Source organism: Ailuropoda melanoleuca, chromosome 1 (assembly GCF_002007445.2).
Source record: "Ailuropoda melanoleuca isolate Jingjing chromosome 1, ASM200744v2, whole genome shotgun sequence".
NCBI lineage: Eukaryota > Metazoa > Chordata > Mammalia > Carnivora > Ursidae > Ailuropoda > Ailuropoda melanoleuca.
This window is the reverse complement of record NC_048218.1, coordinates 47230843-47255229: the sequence shown is the minus strand read 5'-3', so window position 1 is coordinate 47255229 and position 24387 is coordinate 47230843. Positions and strand designations below refer to the sequence as shown.

The 24387-nt window shown below is 37.6% G+C and overlaps 1 protein-coding gene across 7 annotated transcripts in view; it reads right to left on the bottom strand.

Moving 5' to 3' along the window:
• Positions 1 to 24387, bottom strand: part of ZPLD1 (zona pellucida like domain containing 1) — a 265892-nt gene that overhangs the window by 71404 nt on the left and 170101 nt on the right. Inside the window, exon 2 of one of the 7 annotated variants that reach the window (XM_034657673.1) lies at positions 20124 to 20259. The exons of the other annotated variants lie outside the window; for them this stretch is intronic. The gene's annotated coding sequence lies outside the window, so the exon portion shown is untranslated. The remainder of the gene's footprint in view (positions 1 to 20123; positions 20260 to 24387) is intronic. 7 annotated transcript variants of the gene reach the window in all.

Below are 24387 nucleotides of genomic sequence, written 5' to 3'. Positions count from 1 at the left end.
CCACACAGTGTTGTAGACAAATTATAAAAGCAGATTTAGCCGCAGTTGAAAGAGGGTCCAAGCAAGTTTTATACATAAGTGCAATCAATTTCCCAGCTCAACAAGTAATTTAACCAAATATTTCTAATCTGAAGAGTCTAAAACCTGAATAAATTAGCCTTACTTCTTGATCAGCATAAATTGTTAGTTGATAAGTTAGCAAGGGGCAATAAGGCTAGACTAAAGCTTTATTCTGTTGTAGGCATTGTTGCACCACAAAAGGGGAAAATGTTACTAAAGGAATGCTGAATTTATTACTTTAAGACCATCACTAGAAACAGTGATAGATTGCCACTCTTATATCACATGATGCTTAAAATCTCTGTTTGTTTTTTCAGGTATTTCTAGAAACTCCCCTTGCATGAAAGATTTACTGATATATTCTAGATGCTTTCAACGAAGAATTCATGGTGATTACAGTATTTATGGTACTATAATTTCTTGCTAGTTATTTATTTACAGATGATCAATTCCCGGAACTAGCTTTACTAGGTATCTGATATTGAATACCTTTAAGAAAGCTTTTAAATCATCCCTACATTTATAAGGCATTTCCTTGTTTCTTGGATTACTTAAGCACTCTCATTTCTGGAAACACCTAATCAAAAGCATTAAATTTAAAATAATTGTAAATTGGAGTGCTGAGGGCTATAAAAGTGCAATTACTGTATCAGTTCACCAATACAGCCCTATATACCAATAAAAGCACTGAAATTGTGGTTTGTATTTCCAGCAAATCTTTGTTGAAAGCCACAAACTGGATAATGGTAGGAAAAACTGTTCTAATCATATTGCTATTGTCATAATAAGGCAGGCCTATTCCTTTTAAAACCAAAACTTCTAAGAAATTTCTAAGCCAGAAACATAGGATACCACAGTAGTTTCAATACACGTTCCAGAATGGTGGGAATTTGTCCTGAGCTTTGTGGTTAAATTGGGCAGCACCTCTTTTATAGAACAGGAAACAAACTTCAAGGACTACAAAGGCTGGAAGGTAATTTAAATAAGTGATGTGAGCCCCCGGTGAATGGGCATAGGGCACATTGAATTAGTGGCAGGAAGGAACCAACCAGAGAGCACAAAGCTTGCCCAAAGACAACAATGGTTAACACTTTTTCAGAAGATTGTTGCCATCCAGGAATACATTAGGCAACAATGTGGGGAATTCGAATTTTCCAAGAAAAGAACAGATCAAGAATTTTATTTGTAACTACTCAACTTTTATATGCTGCCTCATGTTTTTAAATCATTTTTCCATATTTGGACTGGATTACAACTTCAAGCTACCAATTTGCCACCATGTCTAGAATAAAAAGTCAATAGTATTTTCTTATTAGAAAAAAATGAGATAGCTTCCTGCTAAGATCTTTTTCTTTTTAGACAGTACTGCCCAATTAGCGGGTAGTGACATTTTCTTGAGTCACAGAATGAATTCCATGCACCCGTTTATACATTCATTATACTAACTAACCATGAGGTCCAACATTACAGTTTAATTTATGTATTTTTTTAAAGATTTTATTTATTTATTTGACAGAGACAGCCAGCGAGAGAGGGAACACAAGCAGGGGGAGTGGGAGAGGAAGAAGCAGGCTCCCAGCAGAGGAGCTTGATGTAGGGCTCGATCCCAGAACGCCGGGATCACGCCCTGAGCCGAAGGCGGACACTTAACGACTGTGCCACCCAGGTGCCCCTAATTTATGTATTTTTATCATATAATAAAGTACCACATCTTGAAGGGGAAAATAGTAAGTCCAAATTACCATCTTGATATTAGTTTTACCATAGTCACGTCAAAGCAGACAGGTCATAACATCACAGTTACTTTTTGACACATCAGGAAGGTATTCAAGAGCATTATCCTAACAAAACAGAGAATAGAGATGAAGAAAAAAATGTTACCTAGTTTTTCAAACCTATGGCTCTGATCTATAGAAATGTAGTTTATGGATGAAAATGCAATGCATATGTGAAAGTATTCACTCTCTGAAATTTCTTCATGAATGGTACAATATTAATTTTTCTCCATCATCCTCCTTTTAAAAAAACGTATCTAACTTCTCTCCATGTAGTCACCATTGAATATAATCATGAGAGTACATATAGAGATAGAGATGACAGAGAAAGAGCTGAGATGGTAGAGATGATAAAGATAGAAGGAGAGGGAGAGGCAAAGGGAAAGAGTTGTATGCTATCGGTCTTGTTTCTTTGTAGAGCCTAATACAGCAAGCTAATGTTATATCTTTTCTTATAAATTCCATCTTCCCTACCTAACAACTTTACAGATGTTTTTCTTTTCAGTTTTTATTTGCACCCAAAATGAAAAAACTTTCATTTATTCACAATAAACTTTATCTTCATAGAGTCAACTCATTATTCCTGACTAACGATTCTTTTGGAGGTCTGATTCTGGTGTCCCATGTATTCACTGTCTGCCCACCTTTACCTCCAACGCAGAGGACAGAATCATATTTGTTTCATCGAGGTTAGTTTGTGAAGTCAGATCAATGTATAAGTAAGTTGACTTTCTAAAGAAATGGTCTACACCAGCCATAGTCACTACACATTTTGGAGTGTTGTTACTGTTTTTTCCAAGTATAAAAGCTACCTTAATAATTCTGAATCATATTAGACAAATTATAATGCTCAAATTGAATGACATGGTTCATTCTTACCTACCTTATTAAAGTTTCAGAGGAGACCAAACCATTTGAATGCATAATCCCAAATTAGTACTGAATTGAGCCCATGTACTCCAAGGGGATTTAGACCATCTGTTAATTCTGCTGGGCAAAGGATTTCTTTTAAATATGCTCAGGTTTGGAGAACCAGAATCTGATTTGCCTCCAGTTCCCATCTTTTCACCCCACATTTAAATACTCTGTTGATGTAAAATAACCTTTTGCAAACACTTTGTGTTATTTGAAAGCCAGTGTATTTCTTCCCCAAAATGAACATAAATGGGTATATTAAGGACACAAAAAAAGTATTTTGCAAACAGACACAATTCTTCCTTAGGATCTGGTGTCCTTTAAAAATTATTTTTGAAACATTTGTTAACCTTTATATAACCAATTATTAGGCCATTTTTCCCCATTTTGCCCAATAAATACTTTGGAAGGTGAATATTATTATATTTTTAAATATGACAGAAATATATTGGTGTTCTTATCTGATCCCCCTTCCCATTATCCTTACCCTCTTTCTGAACACAGGCATGTGTAGTAAGCCTTTTATGAACAAGGAACCCATTCAGGACTTGGGTACTTGGGCCAATTTCCACTCAACAGGTTTCATACGTACTTGTGGGTGCCAAACAGCAACTCCTGTGTTTCTCCAAAAGAATTCTTAATAGAGAGGGGATTAAACTCTAAGTGGCTTCCTGATTTCACCATTTCTGCAGTCCAGTGTTAGGTTGCTGAAAGGTTACTTCATTTGTACTGTCAGGAGCCTAACAGGCTTTAGAAACTGAGTTGAGTGATATAATGATTTGTGTGTGTGTGTGTGTGTGTGTGTGTGTATGAAATACTGGAGTAGCTAGCAATCTGTTGCATTAAAAACACATACATTTTTTAAAGATTTTATTTATTTGACAGAGGGAGAGAGAATGAGCAGGGGGGCCAGGAGAGGAAGAAGCAGACTCCCCATTGAACAAGGAGCCCAACGTGGGGCTCGATCCCAGGATCCCAGGAACATGACCTGAGCCAAAGGCAGATGCTTAACTGACTGAGCCACCCAGGTGCCCCAAAAACACAAATACATTTTTTAGCATCTCTTCATTTTTTGAAAACAACTCTTCTGTGGTGCTCTAAATTTCAAATTAAAATGCAAAATGTGAGAAAAAAATTACTGTATTGCAACAATAGTCTGTATAGTAAGAGAGACAAAATTAAATAAATGCATGTATTTGTCCAATACTAATACTCAACTCAACTCCAAGCAAATATTTACTCATTATCTGAATATAAAAAGTAAAACGTCCTTAGGTGGTAACACACCTATAAATGTCCTGTCTATAAATGCCAAAAGCCACATTGAAACAATGGTTCCACATACTCACGTTCAATCAGATTGATATATAATCAAGAGGAAAAAGGAAACAGAGCTCGCACTGAATGGAGGACTCTCCAAATTATCAAACTTGAAATTAAACAGGAGAGAAAACATTAAAACTATTGCTTCTATAAATATAATCAGTCATCTGGAAAATGAGTTTTTTACAGATATAATAAGTTCCCAAGAATAATTTGTGCAAAGTCCAATCAATGCTTCCAGGTTTGTGCAAACCATGCCTGGTACCATCTTGGTAGTGATTTCTGGTCCTAAGTATTGTCCAGCAACTCCTGTCCTCTCTGAAGCATGGGATGGTGAATATCCATATTTGAACCACATGATCATGCAAGGTTATTTGTGAAAATTTATTTGACTTGGACCCATACTTAAACTCTCACCTTAAAATCAAGAAAGTGTATTGCTGGAATAAACAACTTCAATAGAGTCAGTTTATAATTGCTACTTCCATAAGACATCAAAATTCTATAGAAAGAGTTGATTACTGATACTCATCCTAAGCAATTTTCCTTCTTTTCAAGGGAGGTGTGCCTTCCTCAAGTTTTAAGAAATGTAGGCTAGAGAAATTAAGAAGGGTCAGGAAACAAATACTCATGTAATCTGAAATTAAGGAATAAAATTAATATCTTTAATAGTTTAGCATGGTTTTAAATTGATTTTAATTTGTGTAATTCCTTTATTACAAGGGTAATATTCTAGCCAGTGATACATGTGGGTCTGTTTTTGTCAACAGTCATGTATTCTGTTTAATGAGGACTGACCACAAGGTCCAATATACTAGATATTTGGTTTAGAAAATCTTCCAAAGATCAAACACATTTTTTCCCTGAAACAAGCTATATTATTACATTTGTTTATTTTTAACTATGGCTACAATAGATGGTTTCCACCTACTTCTAAACTGTTTTAAGGGCTATTACAAGTAAGAGGAATAGATATAATAAAGCTATTATGAACTATTCAAAGGACAAGAATCAAACAGTGAAAGAGGAATGTAGTTTAAAAATCTGTAAAGGTGATGGGTAATAAGGAGGGCACGTATTGCATGGTGCGCTGGGTGTTATACGCAACTAATGAATCACCGAACTTTGCATCAGAAACCAGGGATGCACTGTATGGTGACTAACGTAATATAATAAAAAAACATTAAAAAAAAGAATCTGTAAAGGAGCACTGACTAAAAAATAAACAGTATCTTCTATAGCAACTTTGCAGAAAATGAACACATTCTTTTATATATTGTTTCTTATCATTGCTCTTTAAAAAAATAGCTGAGAAGAAAAGGTTAAGTGATAGGAATTTTTTCTTTCCTGTAAATCTCTCAATGGCCTTCTGAGAATTTCCCTTTTCTTCCAAGTCTCAGCTCTCACTTTCTACAGAAATCATCCCCATGCCGGTCGTTTTAATTGCCTTGCTAATATCTATTCACTCCATCTCCCCTTCTAATAGAACACAAATTAATTTAATGAGTAATGTTTCTGATTAAAAACACTTAGCTTTCCACAGTCCCACGAACCAGGGGATGGGCTTGAGATGTAGTTCTGGGCAAAGAATATATTGTATAAACTGCAGTTAAGTATCAGGCTTTTCAGAGTGTTACTGTCTTCCTGAAAACATAGGCAAACCTTCACAACATATTTTTCACTCTTTACCTTTTCTGTTTCTTTCTTCCTAGAATTGAAAAGTGATATCTAGAAGGGCCATCTCTTTTTTCATCACCATGAGGAGAGTGGCCGCGCATTAAGGATGATAATACTGAAGTCTGGACCTCAATGTCCTCCTGTTACCATAACAGCCCTAGAGCATTGTTTGCCTCCAGACTGTACTTATATGAAACAGAAGATAAATAAAATAAGACACTTTTAACTGAATTTCTGTGACATACAGTTGAAGACAACCTTAACTCTTAGACTTCCTTTATGTGCCTCAGCGCAACCTGGGTTAGCTGCTCCTCCTTGTTTCACTGGATCTCCTACAAACCCAAACACAATCTTTTCTCTCCCTCACTGCAGCCTGAATTTCAGGAGGACAGAGTTCATGTCAAGCTTTTAAGCACAAGTCCCCAGAACCTTGCTCATGTCCACACAGCACATAGTAGGCACCCAGTACATCTATCAACTGGTGCAATAATAATTGATCGAATAAGGACAATACCCACTTTTCTCTATATCTACTACTAACTGCTACATCTATTACTGCAGTGAGGGGTGTTTTTAAACCATTATCCTTAGTCCAAGATCTAAATCGCTTCCACGTTCTGGGAGACCTGGCACTGCTCTGATTTTATCTCTTTCCTTTTCCTCATTACATTCTAGCCACACTGGCTTTCCTTCTGTTATTGAAACATTCCAGGTTCATTCTAACCTTAAGATCTTTGTGCCAGATGTTCCCTTTCCACAGATTTTCACATGTTAGCTCCTTCTTGCCTTTCAGATCAAAGCTTAGATCACCTCCTCAGAGAGGTCACAGCTGACAAGTGAATCTAGAGGAACTTATCAAGCTCTCCATCCCATAAGCAGCTGTGGAGTAAATATTCTTGTTTCTGCAAAGTTAGGGTCTTCTGAGAACATTTTACTGAAACTTGAAACTGAGGCTAAAACACAATCCTTACAAGGTAATTTAGGACTGACTAAATCACAAGAACTCCAGAGAGCTTTATCTCTCCAGAAGTATGTGTTTACATTTCAAGGGGAGATGAGACCCAGGGCCATGGATACATTCCAAAAGGAGGACCTATGATCCTTCCCATTACTTTTCCAAGGAAACTCTCTCAAAAGGGAAGAAAAGACAGCTGCCTCTCTCTCCTGTATAAATGTCCAGGTTCATTTGGCAGGGGCCAGGGGGTATTCAACTACAATACAGAACCCATATATGTAGAGTGACAGCTGGCTCTCACTGCATTGCCCCAGAAGGAAGACACTGCAGCACAAGGGAACCTGGACATTATTATTTGCTACAAATAAATAATGATAGGGTACCTGGGTGGCTCAGTCATTAAGCATCTGCCTTCAGCTCAGGTCATGATCCCAGGGTCATGGGATCGAGCCCCACATCGGGCTCCCTGCTCAGTGGGAAGCCTGCTTTTCCCTCTCCCACTCCCCCTGCTTGTGTTCCCTCTCTCACTGTCTCTCTCTCTGTCAAATAAATAAATAAAATCTTAAAAAAAAAAAGATAAATCTGTCTGCTCCAGAAACCTCATGTTGGCATTCAAGATAAAATTAATAAATACGTTATTATAAATCTAACATTTCCTATATTTGTTATCATTCTTGTCATTATCTGATATTGTGATTCCAAAGCACTCTATGGTAGATCACAAGTTCGGTCTTTGCTGTGTTTACAACTAGTGTCTGAAAGAACTCCCAGTAGGAGATCAATACGCACTAGTTGGTTGAATAAATGAATCAATCATTAAAATGACAATTTTTTGAAGAACTGGCTTGTGGAGCTTTCTAGTGAAAAAAAAGAGGGGAGATTACAAATTCTAGAAAAATGGTGGTTTATTTCAGGTAGCCTCTTAAAGAATAGCCTATTTACCATATATTCGAAACAGGTTTTTATAAATGCCTGGAATGGACACATTTTGTGTTTTTTTAATGGGCTGATTTTTTTTATGAGAGCTACTAGCTGTGTAGTTGACAAGATTTTTATTTTTGTATAAACATTGAATAATTTATCTGTATTCCTGCCCAGCTGCAGAGCAATTGAATCAGGCAGGACCAAGACTTCTCTCAAAAAGCACTTTCAGTTCTTGCCAGAGGTCTAACCAAGAACACAATTAAATCCTCAGAGTTCTGCAAATACATTAACCGGAAAGCTTTAAGAGTGTACTCTAGTAATTCTCAACCTCTATCATGTGAATACCAACAATAATTTGAGGAGGACTACACCTTAATGGCGTTTCAAGATGAGTTACTCTCAAAATTTACTCTGCAGAACCTGCAGATTAGACTCTTAAGCATCGTATCCACATGGATATTGAAAAAGTCTTCAAATGATGATAATTTTCATTTTGGTAGAGTTGGTATTGAACTCTTACTTCCGATAATATTTGTACTATTTGTTGGGGCACCTGGGTGGCACAGCGGTTAAGCGTCTGCCTTCGGCTCAGGGCGTGATCCCAGCGTTATGGGATCGAGCCCCACATCAGGCTCCTCTGCTATGAGCCTGCTTCTTCCTCTCCCACTCCCCCTGCTTGTGTTCCCTCTCTCGCTGGCTGTCTCTAACTCTGTCGAATAAATAAATAAAATCTTTAAAAAAAAATATTTGTACTATTTGTTAAAGGTGATCACCTCGTTGTAGAAATAAAACATACTGACATCATAAATATTGGGTAAATATAATTCTTAAAGACCCTCCCAATGGGATTGGATGCTATAACACCCAATCCCTTCTGAAGGATACAATCTGGGTAAACAGAGTTGAGAATTTAATATTGTATAGTTGTGCCTCCAGCATAATCCATAGAACAGGGTGCCCTGATTGGCAAGTATGAGCCTCTAGCTTTCTCAGCAGGTATATTCCTATAGTAAAAAAGGGTACATAATAATATATTAACATTATCTTTAAAAATCATCATACACTTTTTGTCTGGGTTTTCTTAAAATCATCTGATTACCCAAATAGGCATCTCTCCTGAGAAGAAAATGTGTTGATACCCCTAATATCAGTATTTCCAACTATCTATCAATTCAAAATAAATTAATTCATGAGGCTCTTATACTTTGGTAGACATGAAACATTCCTCCAGAGGCTAATACTTAGAGAGAAGGAAAAAATCAAGTTCCTGAACCTACAAAAATGAGAAATAAGATTTGGAACAACAGTGACACCATCAATATCACTATATTATATATTATACATACACATTATCTACTTTTGTTATAATGCAATATACAAAGCAATTTTGAAAGGGTGATGCTCTTGCTAATTTCTAAGCCCTGTGAAGAAAATGTTTATGAAGGCCTGAGGTGAGGGCCAGCTACATAATTTGCAGGACTCAGTGAAAAATGAAAATATGGGCCCCTTGTTCAAAAGCAAAGGAAAAGCTTTTTCTGTTCTTCTATAGTCTCTCAAACTATCGTGGTGATTTTTATTTGCATTTAATGTTCTGCTCCCCTGGGAATGAGGATACCTGTGGGGCAAGTGCAAACCCTCACAAGTGTTCTCTCCACACCCGTGCCTGAGCCAGGCTGGGAACAGAAGGCAGCAGAAGGGGATGGGTGGCTTGGCACCCAACTAGGGGAAACGAAAGGATAGGAGGCAGAATCCTATGTAGGTAGAGGATCCAAGACCTCAGTGCATGCTCCATAATCCCATCAGGATGACTTTTGACTACTGAATACAAATTTAAAGATAAAATTATTAAGAATTTCAAGACCACATTGTATCAAATCCTAAACATGGGACCCTATATGATTGCCCTGTTCACACACCCATGAACCTGACCTTTCCTAAGGCAGTAAATAGTCTCCCTGTTCTAGAGCTTACTCTGACTTAATTTGCCTCATCTGTTTCTTTTCTTAGTTTTTATTTAAATTCCAGTTAGTTAACATACAGTGTAATATTAGTTTCAGGTATACAATTTAGTGATTCAACATCTCCATACAATACCCTGTGCTCATCACAACAAGTGCCCTCCTTAATCCCCATCACCTATGTAACTCATCCCCTCACCCACCTCCCCTATTGTAACCATGTTTGTTTTCTATAGTTAAGACATAGACTTACATTTCTTGGACCTAATTCTAATATTTTTAAGGTGAGAGTACAGTCGATCATCATTACATAATCAATAAGGATTAAAATATTTTTTTAAGGGGCGCCTGGGTGGCTCAGTCATTAAGCGTCTGCCTTCAGCTCAGGGCGTGATCCTGGAGTCCTGGGATCGAGCCCCGCATTGGGCTCCTCTGCTGGGAGCCTGCTTCTCCCTCTTACACTCCCCCTGCTTGTGTTCCCTCTCTTGCTGGCTGTCTCTCCCTCTCTGTCAAATAAATAAATAAAATCTTTAAAAAAAATTTTTTTAAAGATATGGAGAGAAGAATTTTAAAGATGGGAAGAATCTTAAGTTACACAGCCCAACTCTTTAATCTGACAAAGGGAAAACCAAGGCTCCAAAGGGCTAAATACTCAATGTCACCACCAGCTGGTTAGCACCAGGACAAGGAATGGAGCTCACCCACCCTTTCTCACTCCAAACCCAGGCCTCCTTTAGATGAGTTGAACAAGACAAAGAAAGAGAAATTCTATTTCACCAGCAGTTTAAACTTAAGAGATGTATTCAGAATTGGACCTAGATGAAGGTGACCCTGACAAGGCATGTTAGTAAAAGCTTAGAACATTATTCAGCACCCCAGAGCCATATGGGGTGGATCATATTACTTGGTCTCTAATGAATCAAAAGGTGACAAACTGATGAAAATTCCAGACTTTATTTAACGTTTTACCTTTATTGATTTTATTCTATAAACCCCTGGAAGATGCACACCTGATCCTCCAAAAGTTTAGATTGCTGCTCCTTTTACCGCACAACCCTGTCTTCTGTTAGCTATCTTTCTTTGCTTTCTGCAATTGAGAGTCAACATGGCTACCTGATTTAATTGAAGCTTTTAAAGTAAGTAAAATTTCTGCTTCCGTGAGACAGGGATTTGGAACAACGAAAACTGAGAAACCATCTTTCTCCTTAGATAAGTGTGAATAAAACAAGGTAAGCCAAAAATGAACCTCAGATAGCTGGATAAAAGAAAGGGAGCTATTCCATCCCCTCCCTGCAAACCGGAGAATGGAACGCTGAATCAGTCTCAGAGGCTCTTTGTTTAGACAAATGTACAGATTATAAGATACACTCAGGATGATTCTTATTTGGGGATCATCACAAAGCCAAACGCTTTTCTCATGAGTCCACTCAAGTTTACAGTATTTATAATGCAGTAAAATCTATAGTGACAAATACTGACCTATAATCATTATCACCGTCAGGTAAAGAAATACTATAACAACTGTTACTAGTTTGAAAGACACTGATGTCTTCCTAAAAATATTTTGTTACTTCAAGCACTAGAAAAAGTGTATACTACTAAGCTAAGTGGCTGTTGAAAGAAGAGCCCTGAGGATATTACAGTTTTGATATGGTGTTTTCTGTTATATAAAATGTGACCTCATGTCACAGAAGACCACTTGGCTGACAGAGTTCTCCCCATTGGCATGCTACTATACTGGGCGCTATCTCGAGGCAGAAAAGAAGCAGACAGCAACTTTCTTCTATCAAAGCACTAAGTCAAACTGGAAATAAGACCATATACGGGAGATTGCTGAAGGGTTAGTATATCCTGCTCCATCTTGGCTCTGGTCTCTACTTAGAGCTGTGTCACTGCTTAGATCTAGATCAATGGAGTTTTGTTTACACTGGCAGGGAAAATTCTCCATCATATATTTTATCGAATCCTAACAGAAACACCTGGAGCACAAAAGCAAAAGCAGATTTACTACTAACTCACACTGACCTGAAACGTTGTATCAATTCTAACTTCCGTTAACACATAGTCCCTAGTGTGCTGTTCTCTGGGACAGTTCCCACACCCTCCAGAATTTAGAATTTCTACAAATGTCTAGGTGAGGGCAGAGTACCCAGCCAGCCTGTGCTTCAAAAGGCTCAAAATGAAAAAGGCATGGTAAAATAAATCAGCTGGACTACTTAGTGGTAAATGCCTCATTTTCTTGTTGTGTTTACCCTTCTGACCCAACAGAACAGTAATATATATCCTCTCCCTGCATTCTTAATAAGGTTATTTACACTGCATAGCCAATGAGTTTGTGCCCTATGCAATAAATTCTCAGTTCTGAAATGTGTGCAAGAGTGCAGACATCATTATTGGAGGAATTAACCTTGTAAATGAGGAGTACCCTTACTGAAGCTCCGGATTTTGATTATTCAAGAGTGACACAGGAATACAGGCAGTTTTCTGCAGAATTATGATCAGCCTTGCAAATAGCCACAGACTGTGAATAAGTAACAATATCTTGGCAAGAAGTGAAAAAATCTGACTTCATTTAAAAAGTATCTCTGTGTTGGTTTGTAATTTTCAATGCCAACAGGGGAAAGAAATATTGTATCTCCGATACATAGAATTAAAGGCTTATTTATCAGTAGTGATCTGTATTTTGAACTGGTTGGACTGAGCAAAGCTAGAAAGAGGAAATGCAGGCAGAATAGAACCTTTTCAAGCCACGTTGTCTGCTGCTTACAGCCCCCAGAACACCCCAGATATTCTACTATATCCTAGCCTCCACTGAACCACACTGTGCAACAGCCACGGCTAAGACATACCTGGATACCCTAACATTTTATCAACATCCTGATTCATTAAGAGGTAATAGAAATCTAAAGGTATAATGAAACTACTAAGTTATAACTCACAAATAAATAATTAGGGATCAAGCAAAAACAAATACTGTCTCACTTAGGTAAAAGCCTGAGATAGATAATTTGACTTTAATTCCTTCCAGTTTTCTAACCAAGCAAAGACACTGAGGATTAAAACACGACTTGGAAATCCTTCTTCTTCTCTCTCCTCTAATTCATGATAGCTATCTTCTCTTCCTTGTACCTTGAAGAGGCATGAGGGGAGGATATTCCAGAGTCCATATTTGAGAATAATGTTAAAAAAACTATTAGCTTGGAAGGAAAAGCTCATCCATCTAAAGTCCTTTAAGCCCATGTGTAAGACCCAGCTACCAGGCCTCAGCACCAGGGAGTAGACAGAGGGAGAATTTCCCTCTCCTCCATGTGAGTACCTATAGACCTTATAGTAATAAGGTCAGTAATAAGTATAAATCCCACTGCTGACCATGGTATAGGTGGGGAACAAGTGTGTACTTACGTGTGAAAATTGTATAGCTAAGATTTGTGCATTTCAATGTCCTTAACTTATCTCTCTTACACACACCACAAAACTCCTGTAAATAATAATAATTGAGTAAGTTTGGGGAATGAGTGGAAGCAAAGATAAAACAAGAAAGGCTGAATACTGATAATTTTTTAAGCTGGCAGATGGGCTCATAGGGGCTCATTATACCATTTTATTTTCTATATGTTTTGAAGTTTCTTATAATAAAAGCTTAAAAATGCTAATTGTTTCTGTTTTACCACCAACCCACAGCCACTTATCACTGTGAGGACCGTGATCAAAATCCACTCACACGTCTGACATTTAACGAGGCAGATGGAAGACATCACGTCACCTTCACACAGCCCAAACTGAAGGAAAGAGCTCAACATTTTTTACCTTCTGGGTCTTTGCTTAAGTAAAGATGAGGAATTAGAGAAGCTTGCCCATAATCATTAAATATTATTATATTGCCTCAGGAGGTCAGGGATACCACTGAACAACTCTGTGCTGTTAGGGTTGTCGTGGTCTGTGGGGTTGTACGTACTTCCCTACACCACCTCCGATGGACGGAGCCTGCTGAGATTTATCAAAGCCCCCTCACTACAGACTATGCCGTTAGTTACTCCACTATTTCCAACATTTCTAGATCAAGAATACTCAGGTTTTCTACCATCACACAGCATCCCATTTGAAGCACCAATATATGGATTCTGAAGTCTTAGAAAGTGTTTACTTGATGCTCAAGCATTGGTATCATGGCAAGCAAAGAAAAAAACTGCTTTAATGCAGGCATGTTTCATATTACACAAGGTATGATTAGCATTCAGTAAATGTGTGTTGGATGAATGAATAAGTAGTGGAAGAGAGATATTTAAATGAGGAAAAGAATTTTATAATGAGCTTCAAAGACAAAACTAAAGAAAAGCGCCAAATACTTAAACAACAAAAAAGAGCATCTGTAAAGATTTTAAAATTAAGGTCACTAGAAAGCGTTTTTGGAGTTATTGTGGACCAAGAAATGCCACAATATATTGAGGCTTTAAAAAAGTATATATAATACTTTTTACATCTAGAAAGCACAATTGGTTTAAGAGCTGCTAAGAGAAGCAGTCAAATCTCTAGGGGAAAAAACTGCCTCTGCCTACAACACATTTATTACGGGGATAACTTTAGTTTGTTAAGTTTGACTCTGGATAAAATTGGTTTCAAAAGATCTAAACTTCAAAAGCTACAAATGAGACAAAAAAAATTATGGAGCCTAAATTACATGAATAATTACTTCTTATTATTTTTACTTTCACTTTTTATCTCCCATTCACTTTTTATCTCCCCTTTACTAAAGCTGTGTGTCAAATATTGAGTAGCAACACGGTGAGAACTCAAATAATCCCAACTGCTCACAAACAAGTGACTATGTCAAATCTATACTGAGCATGTACACAATCGTTTTCTTTTCATAACAAGAGTAGCAGGTCAGTTGGTATCAGCATCAAAGGCCAAACTTAATAAGTAAAAATTTAGGCAAAAACAGCTGGCTTTTGTCCTATTGTGACTCACGGCACCTAGGTGCCCAGTCTCTCATTTCAAAGTGCAGTAGACACAGTCAATGCTCTCTTCCTAGGAACAGGACAAAAGAAGTACCTGCAGGCTTTTAAGTTGTCTTGTGAAGATAACCTGTCAGCCAAATGGACCTAGTGCCTCTAATATGCAAAGCATTCAGAAAAAATCAGAACAAAAGCTTCCTCAAATCACTGAGACACTTAGCTTTGCCCCAGCAAAATTGCAAAATTGTGCAGGCCTGTCAAATGTTACTATGCTGGGACATGAAAACATCAATAATAACTTCATCTAGAAATTTGATTTCAGCAGTCTTTTGAGATCTGTATATATAGGTCATATATATATGGATCACTGCATAGCTCATTACGTATGCCTACCGTAGCTGACATGGCATGCAGACTGACCATATAACCCCAATTTTCTCTCACTGGCAACTTTTTGATGCTTTTTTTCCTCCAGGGCTATAGTTTGTTTTCTTCTTAGAGTCAGCTTAACAATGAGTTGTAATGGAAATTTTGCCCTAAAAATGTTTAGTCATGGGTTCAGTTGGTTAGAGAACAGCTAATGAAGCCAAGGTCACAGGCCCTTACTGGTATGAAATTCACGTGGAAGGAAAATATTCCACACCAGCTTCTGCTCAGGATCGGTAGTCTCTGGCTGGAATATCATTGGCCAAAAGGGGACCGGTTCGAAGAGTGGGGAGAGTCCACATCCTGCCAGCAGTAGAGGCTAGCCAGTCTCATGATCATTCTTATGTTTATATTAGTAGATATGAGCTGCTAAATTAGGTTTAGAAATATGAAGAGGAGTGTTGCAACCTCTCTGCCCTTGAGCTCCACACATCCCAAGTGAGGGAAAAAGGACAAATAAAAGACATAAATAATAAATGATAAAGTATAGCATTTTTAAGGACCAAGTAAATAGTGCAGCCAATAAGGGTAGATGGAGTGAAGAAAAGGGAAAGACTGCATTTTGTCATATAGTCAGGGGAAATTTCTGGAGGAGGTGACCTTGGTGCTAGCCTTTCTGAGCATGGAGAAAAAGCAGGAGATGGGTATTCAGTAAAGGGGACCCCCTGATTCATCCTCATAAAGAAGCTTGGTACCCTCCATCTGGAAAAAATATATCGCTTAGGCTTTTCAGTGTGCATAGCAGGAGGTCAACTCCTGTTTTTATTCCAGTACTACAAGCCTGTGGCCCATCCGTTAGTTAGCAACACGGAATGCAGGAGGCTGTGTTCACTAAAAAAATTCATATCTAAAGACCGGCTGAGAAAAGTGTACATCAAGGAAATCATTTAAGACATCTACTCCTGAAGGCTTTCTAAGATCTGTCCTTGGATCGAGTTAGAGCTTTATAAAACTACATGTCATGACCACCTTCATGGAGTTATGCTTTAAAATTTAAGTCTCTGAGTAGAACAGTGGTTACCAAGGGACTGAAGGGTGAGAAAAATGGGGAGATGTTGGTCAAAGGGTACAGACTTTCAGTTGTAAGACGAATAAGTTCTAGAGATCTAATGTACAGCATGGTGACTATAGTTAATAACACTGTATTGTATACTTAAAATTTGCTATGAGAGTAGATCTTAAGTGTTTTAACACACCAAAAAAAAAAAAAAAGTATGTGAGGTTATGGATGTGTTAATTTGATTGAGGTGATTACTTCACAATGTATACGAACATCAAAACATCACATTGTACACATTAAATATATACAATTTTTGACAATTTTACCTCAGTAAAGCTGAAAAAATAAAATTAAACACTCTGGCTTGGCAAAAATCTATCAAAAAAAAAATAATCCCATACCTTTTTATCTAGTAACTCCAATTCAGGCAATTATTTCTATAAATAATCTCCTTTCAGTGTGTTGATATGTATATGTTATCATTCATTCTGCAGGGTTTTTTTTCTTTTTTGTAATTGTGAAAGACTGGGAAGTGACATAATGCATATTGGCAGGAACAGGTTAGCTAAATTAAAGTGCATCCATATGATAAATACTACGCAGCCCTTTAAAACAGCACAGTATGAGCATGTCGACATATACTGACCTGGAACTAGCAAACTAGATGCTGATACCTGAGTGAGGAGAGGCTACTCACACAAAGATCTGTTAGAATGAGCCAGGTTTGGGTACAACTGAAGCAAAACACCTTGGGCCAGACGTACTGTTCTAAGCAGGCCACCAGTGACTGAAGTGAGGTGGATGAGGAAGGGGAGAAGATAAATGATTGAGACATGAGCATGCAGTAGGTCACTTACAGCCCGAAGGTCATGGTAGAGAGTGACATTGTACCTTACATCGAATGGGAACCAGCAGAATATTTTAAGCAGATGCCCATGTTTGTATTTTAAAATGGTCACTCTACCCTCTGTATGGAAGATGAATTCTGTAGGCGTCATAGCAGAGTGGGGTGCAGGATAGGTGGCCGTTGCAATGGCCATGCAAGAGACTTTGAGTGGAGGCGGTGCAAGCAGTAAATGGTTTCGGGAAACATTCCACCTCTAAGATGCCTGTTTCCTCTTCCTTTTCATATTCACAGTTTTGCTTATTTTTATTGTAGTGGTGCTGTTGTCAACTCCAAATTTATTGTCCCACCTTTCATCTTTTTTAAAAGCAGGTGGGGCATAAGTATAAAATTCTAAGTTAAAGAGCGTGTGCATGTGAGTGTGTGCGTGCGTCCACATAAAGGTATGTGCTAAGCAGCAACAGCCTGAACACGCGTGTGAAAGGAGCAAAAGCCAAGTATCCAAAAGACTTGCTTTCACACTTGTACTTTTAAAGATTTTATGTTCTTTATGTTTAAGGCGGTATGAGCATAAATAGCTATGCTTATGGTGGTATAAAGATTAAAAGTTAATATTAAAAGTGCACACAGTACAATGCCTAGCATTTTGAAGAAGGTCAGCAATTACTCCGATTAAAATGGTGAAGACCTTGGATATAGTACCATGGGGAAGATCTAGGGAAATCTGAACATGGGGCTGGGTTACAAAGCAGCATTTTAGGAAGGTAGTATCAAGTTAGCTTCTGGAACTAGTGTGTAAAGGGGAAAGGCCAGTTAGGAGATTATTGCATTCCTCACAACATCTATTTTAGAAAAGGAAAGAAGAGATCTCATTATCACCATTGACAGACAAAGAACAGAATGACTCACCTCAGGTCAAACAACAAATCAGGGGCAGAAATGAGACCGGGCTGGAAAATCACACTTCCTAGTCTAAGTATACTAATTCTCTAGACCCCTGCTGCCTACATTATTCAAATACAGTACATGAATCTGGCTATTCATATGACCTTTTCTAAATATTAAAGCTCGCTGAAACCCACTAGATAAATAATATGCCAAAGGTCAGAGAATAGAGAAAACAGTGGTTTCTCCCCAGTCCTAAACTTTTCCCTTCTTTGAGTTTGTCTCTAATTTCCAATTTTCTTCTAAAATTAAAGCTTTTAGTTAAATGGCATTAAACTCTTCCTCTCTGCTCCCGCTGAATCTATATGTATATGTGTCTATGCAGTTTGTGTGTGTGCATTCACACACGCATTTATCTCAAGGGTGAAAGTAATCTGTCACCATTAACTTAACTGTGCAGAAAATGCTTCTAAAGAGAAATTATCATTTAGTTTACCATATTTTTAGAATAAGTAAAGGTTTTTACAATTATCTCAGAGGAAGAATTGAACTCAGTAAATGTGAGAATTTAAAAGCCATGGTGATTAATGAGGGGAACAGCCTACCCTATGAAAACAAAGCACCAAGATACTTTAGTAAGAAATTGCTATAATTTCATTGAGATACAGTACATATTCAGATCAAGGAAATGTGAGTGAATAGTATTCAGAACAAGTAATGGATAATGTCATCCTCTAGATTTATCCAACTGTAAGCAGTAGTAACTCACATGGGCTCACTGCATTTGCGCTTCCCCAGACCTAGAGATGTACTATTTGGGGTAGGATAGAAGGGACTTAGATAACATAGACCAAATATCTCTGCTTTAAAAAAGTTGGGACTTTATTCCTTCAAATACCTCATCAGAGTTCTCCTACTCACTTCCAAGTGATAACCAGTAGAAATACCCGTATTATTTTTGAGTATCGCCATAAGACTAAATGGCACATTGGTTAGAGACTCTCTCCTGCCAACCCTCCTTCTCCAAGCAACATTCACTTGCAAAAAAGGAGTCTTTCTAAGTCTACCTAATGAAAGTCTGCCATTAAATATCATAGTATCCGGGGGCACATGGGTGGCTCAGTCAGTTAAGCATCTGACTCTTGATTTTGGCTCAGGTCATGATCTCAAACTCAGGGTTGTGAGATCGAGACCCACGGTCCAGCTCCATGTTCTCTTTCTGTCTCTCTAAAATAAATAAATAAATCTTTAAAAAATTAGAGTATCTAAAGCAGTAACAGGAAAGAGATAATGGAGAGGAAAAGAGGACTTCCCTCACAGTTTGCCATTGAAACCCACTGACAGACTCTCTCCTTGACCAAACTGTAATTAGGCCCTTCTGAGACTTCTTCTCAACTAGGTCTTGACCTTGACCTTTCATGTCCACCCCTGCCAAACCCATTTTCAGCAAGAATTCTGCTAAGTCATCCCCATACCCTCAATATCTGATCATACTTGATACCTGACCAAGTTCCTCATCCCCTACTTTGATGTCTGATCATGTTGCCTTCAGCAAGAATCTTATTAAATTAATTTAGCAAGAATCTATTTACCCATAATGTTTCCACTTAGAAATTTTCCATCCACTGACCCCCTCACTCTGCTCCTTGGCTATAGAATCTTCACTTGTTCGTGTTACGTATTAGAAATTGAACGAAGTTCCATACTGAAGCTTCTTTCCCCTATTGTGATAATACTGAATAAACTCTGTTTTTACAACCTTTACCTAGTGTCTAGCTCTGTTTCTCTTTGCCACCAAGTAGGAGCTCCCCCCATTAAACAGCATCCTTACATTTCTTGCAACACCATTAATTCTTTTGATAATAGTAAAACTAGGACTGGGCATGAATAGATTTTATGGCCAAAAATTGTTTTCTGTCTCTATTGAAGGGTATGAAAAATATGCTGTGAGATGTGGTAGAAGTTGCTGGAGAGAAAGTAACATACGTAACATTCCTATTTCCTTCCTCTTCTTTTTCTCATTAAGTGTAATTTCTTATGTGGTTGTCACTGTTGCTAAACACTTTGCCTATATCATTGTACTTAATCTTTACTACAAATCTACAAGATATGAACTAAGTAATCTTCATTTTATAAATGAGGACACAGAGGCTTATTTGTAAGTGGCGGGGCCAGGACTCTAGTCACTTGAGTCTAGAGCACTTTCCTTTACCATTCTGCTTAGAGAGGTTGCCAGATAGAGAAGTGAAGAGTATAGTATGCCCAACCACACAAAGGCTGGAATGAGAACAGCATGTTCATGGATCACCAAGAAGTTCAGTACAGGTTGTGGGAACAGGAGAGGGGGTAACAAGATGCAGTAGTTCAATGACCAGGCTTTAGAGAGATAGCCAGCACCACTCCATCAGAGTGCTGCTTTTGCTCACCTGCTGATCCCGGGGAAGTTATGTAGCATCTCCCAGGCTCAGTTTCTCCATCTGGGCTGTGTTGTATTAGCTATTATTCATATTATTATCTTATTTCCTGGATCCCCAAAGGTCAAGTTTTTCTAGTTTGATGTCTCTAAAAATCAAGATGTGTCATATAATCAATATACAACAATCTTGTCAGCTACAAGGCAGAGGAGTAAGTTGCAACCCAGTTGTTTTCATACTGAGGAGAGGAAACTATCTGCCTGAAAGGTGTTTGTTCATTAACTTGTTTGAATTCTTTGCACTGGTAGTATCACATGCAATTTAATTTTCACTGAAATATGGATCTCTAATTGTCACTTAAACGTCTTCAAAAAAGGGCTATAAGGCAGCTTGAGTATGCAGAAGACTGTCTGTTGCATCCAGGTAATGCAATTAGAGACAGAAGACATTGCCAGTGTTTCGGAATAAATCATAAGACTTTTAAAGGTAGCGAAGCATAGCAGGGCTGATTCATGCATCATGAAGGACTATCACTGGAGCGCTAACATCTGCCTGACAAATGCTTCTACTAGGTTTTTAAGAGAAGCTATTAAACTTCCAACAACATGTAATTCAATTAAGAAAAAAAAAATGGAACTATGAATTAACAAGAAGCAAATGCAAACAAAACACCTTGAAACGGCAATGTCTATCTCTAAAGAAATTGTGAACATGAGTTATGAAGAGGAAGATGCCAAGATCAAACTACACGACTTCCAACAGCCTCAAGAAAATCAAAAGAATCATTTGATTCTGACTGTAAGGAAAACTAGAGTTCCAAGTTCAGTTATCATATTAAAAAAGATAAAAATATGTAATTGCATTACATAATCTATTGTTAACTGATAAAACAAATATTTGTATTTTGTACCCACCACCAAGTCTCATGAAATTGGTTTTATGTCTCATAATAGATGATATCTTTGAGACAAAGTAATATGATGCTATCATTATGAGTGCGTAGGGGTAGATTAGTTTCCTTATTGCTGTTGTAACAAATTACCACAAAATTAGTGGTTTAAAACAACACAAATATATTATCCTCCAGTCCTAGAGACCAGAAGTCCAAAATGGGTCTTATGAGGCTAAAATCAAGATGTTGGTAGGGCTGCTTTCCTTCTGGAGCCTCTGAATCCATTCCTTGCTTTCCTGGCCTTTAGAGGTCATTTTCATTTCTTGGCCTAGGGCTACTTTCTCTCTTCAAAGACAACAATTGCATAATTCAGGCCTCTGCTTCCACTGTTGTGTCTTCTTCTCTGAACATCCTACCTTCCTCTGTTCCTTGTAAGGATCCGCTGGGATATTCCAGGATAATCTCCCCATCTTGAGAACCTCAACTTAATCACACTACAAATATTTTTTTGCTATGTTAAGTAAAATAGTCATAGGTTCTGAAGTGAGGACATGGACATGATTGGGGGTCCATGATTCTGCCCACTACAAGAGGTAAGCTAGAAGTGAATTGGGGGAGTTGGTTTACCATGTCAGGCATTTGGACTTTTAACCCTAAGCAGCAGAATATCAATAAAGACTGTCATCTACTTCCTGAGTTCTTCCTTTCTCTGCCAGATCGATGATTTTGCTATGGTCAATTCTCTGTCATCATCAATTTAAATTTATATTCAGTGACTAATCTCACAACCCAGTTCTTTCTCTTACTGCTGTGCTGTCTGTTAAGTCTTTACCTCTCCTCCCCCTTTCAATTGTTCTTAATAAGAGTCATCATAAGAGTCATCTTTTGAAAGGGAGATTCAATCCTCTGAAAAAGCCTTCCTAAAATCAAAATTTATCACTACCCCCATTCCTTTTCAAATTGTACTTTATAAAATTTAGAAATCTACAAATGTGGCACAGAGTCGATTTGTTTAAAGAAGGCAGCTCCATGTTTAAAATGAAAGGGTGAAACCACAATACCGGGTCCAGGCTCAGAGACATGGAGACTACATCCTGAGTGGGCATCGCTCTGGTTACTTTTACAAGTCCATTTTAAAATCACTTCAGAAAGCTCTATGGAGACTGAGGGTAACTCTTAACACTGTTAACATCAGTAATCAATGAACAACTTTTTTTTCCATTTTCTTCAAAAATAAGAAGTAAATGAAAGGAAATGAAAAACAAAAATTTATGTCAATGAAACTTTAAAGTTTCCAATTTAAACATAAAAGCCAGGAAATGCAAGTTAAGTATCTCAAGGGAACATTAGCTTGTTCATATTTCATGTGCTTCATTTTAAGGTATAACACTTAACAGTATAATTAGCAATCAAAAATATTTTATCTGTGCACTGTGGGTGTTTGATGTTATTATGAGAACCGTGTTTTTTGCATTTCCTGACTCCTGTGTTTAAATGAATAACCTTAATGTTGCATTATTGTCGTATCTTGCATTAGTTATTGATGGCTTGTAAATGAAATAGATGCCCTAGCAGGTCTTTTCTCCCTCCAACTTCCGTAGATAATTTCTGCAGACACACATTTTATGAACCAATATTACAGAAGCTCTATAAAAACCATAATGGAAAACAACACAATTCTTGCTGAAATGTATGGGGGTTCTAAAAGGTTTTTTACTTTGTAACAATTATGTTGAATCTCTTTGAAAGGTTGTTACTTGTTTTGCTTCTTTATGCCATCACATCAATTTTACCTTGTGCTGAAAACATATTTCAAAAATTAAAGCTCCACAGCAATTTCCAACCTATCAAGGGCTTAAATGCAGCCTTGTAAGACCTGCATTATGCTCTTTGCTCTAAAAATCACCAAGACCCCTGGTAAAGGACAGTGAGTCAGTACTTAATGATATGCTAATTCTGAAAATCATTCCTTTGATATTCATGATTTTTCATTGAAACATTTCATTTGCAAATGGCAAAGTGATAATAGTTAAAAATGCCAAAGATATTTCTAATTAAAAATTTTACCAACTCAAGACCCTAACTTTCAAGCATAATGAGTCAGTTTATCAAATGTAAAAAAAAAAAAAAAAATTCCACAAAACAGAGGCAATGTGTATGAATCTATTTCCTCATATGTCAGGTTAAAAAGATTTCTGCCGGGGCGCCTGGGTGGCTCAGCAGTTAAGAGTCTGCCTTCGGCTCAGGGTGTGATCCCGGCGTTATGGGATCGAGCCCCACATCAGGCTCCTCTGCTGTGAGCCTGCTTCTTCCTCTCCCGCTCCCCCTGCTTGTGTTCCCTCTCTCACTGGCTTTCTCTATCTCTGTCAAAAAATAAATAAAATCTTTAAAAAAAAAAAGATTTCTGCCACATCTACTTGTCCTCAGACAGCTCCTCATCTCTGAGCCCCCAAATCAATGGAGAAGAGTAAGAAGTATTCAAAAATCCCAACTTCCATTATTTTCCTGTCTAAATCCAAATACTGTTATGCTCTTATTCCTGATAGTGCACTGACAAAAATTTGGGTATTAGTAGTCGTTGAATCTGAAATTAGAGATATGATGAAAATATCTGTCCAGTATAACAGCAACTATGAGAAAATGACTTTTTGGCCAGATCCTGTGATATTACTGGCACACTGAGCTCATGGAAGAACACAGCTTCTTAATACAATTCTGGGATGGTAGTTGACTTGGACAGGTCTCTTAATTTATCAATTCAGTCATCTCAGGAAAAAATGCCCAAATTTTTGATATTACCTGTTACATTTCTCAGTTCAATTTTGAGTTTAGAAATCTTTAGTTCTAATATATAATTATAATATGTGAAACAAATGTATATAAGTATCCTTCCCCTTAAATTTCTCTTATGCCAGCCTCAGATAAGAAATTATAGAGGTACTGAATGTATGTGTTTGAAGGGAGAGGGAAAAGGGGTAGTATGCCTATTTCCAGATCTCAAGCAAATGTTTTCCAAAAATTTCCTGCTCAATAATTTATTATTTTGATGTATAAAACACCCCAAATAACATTTTGTTGAACTATAGTCTACTGTATCTTAATAGCGAAATCAACGTTTGCATGGATATTTCCCTAAATGTGCAACTGCTTTTGAAGTTTAAGTTAGTTGTGGGAAGACAGTTATGGTAACATCTTTAGAGAAAGATTTCTGAAAGTTCTTCTGGTTGCTCAATTTTTCTTCCATCACAAAACCAGTAGCCCTCAATTACACTAAGTACCTGAGAGAAGATGGGCTATCCTAGAGCAGAGAACAGCAAACTTTTTCTGTAAAGGATCAGATAATAAATATTTCAGTCTTTCCAGGCCACATACAGTCTCTGTCAC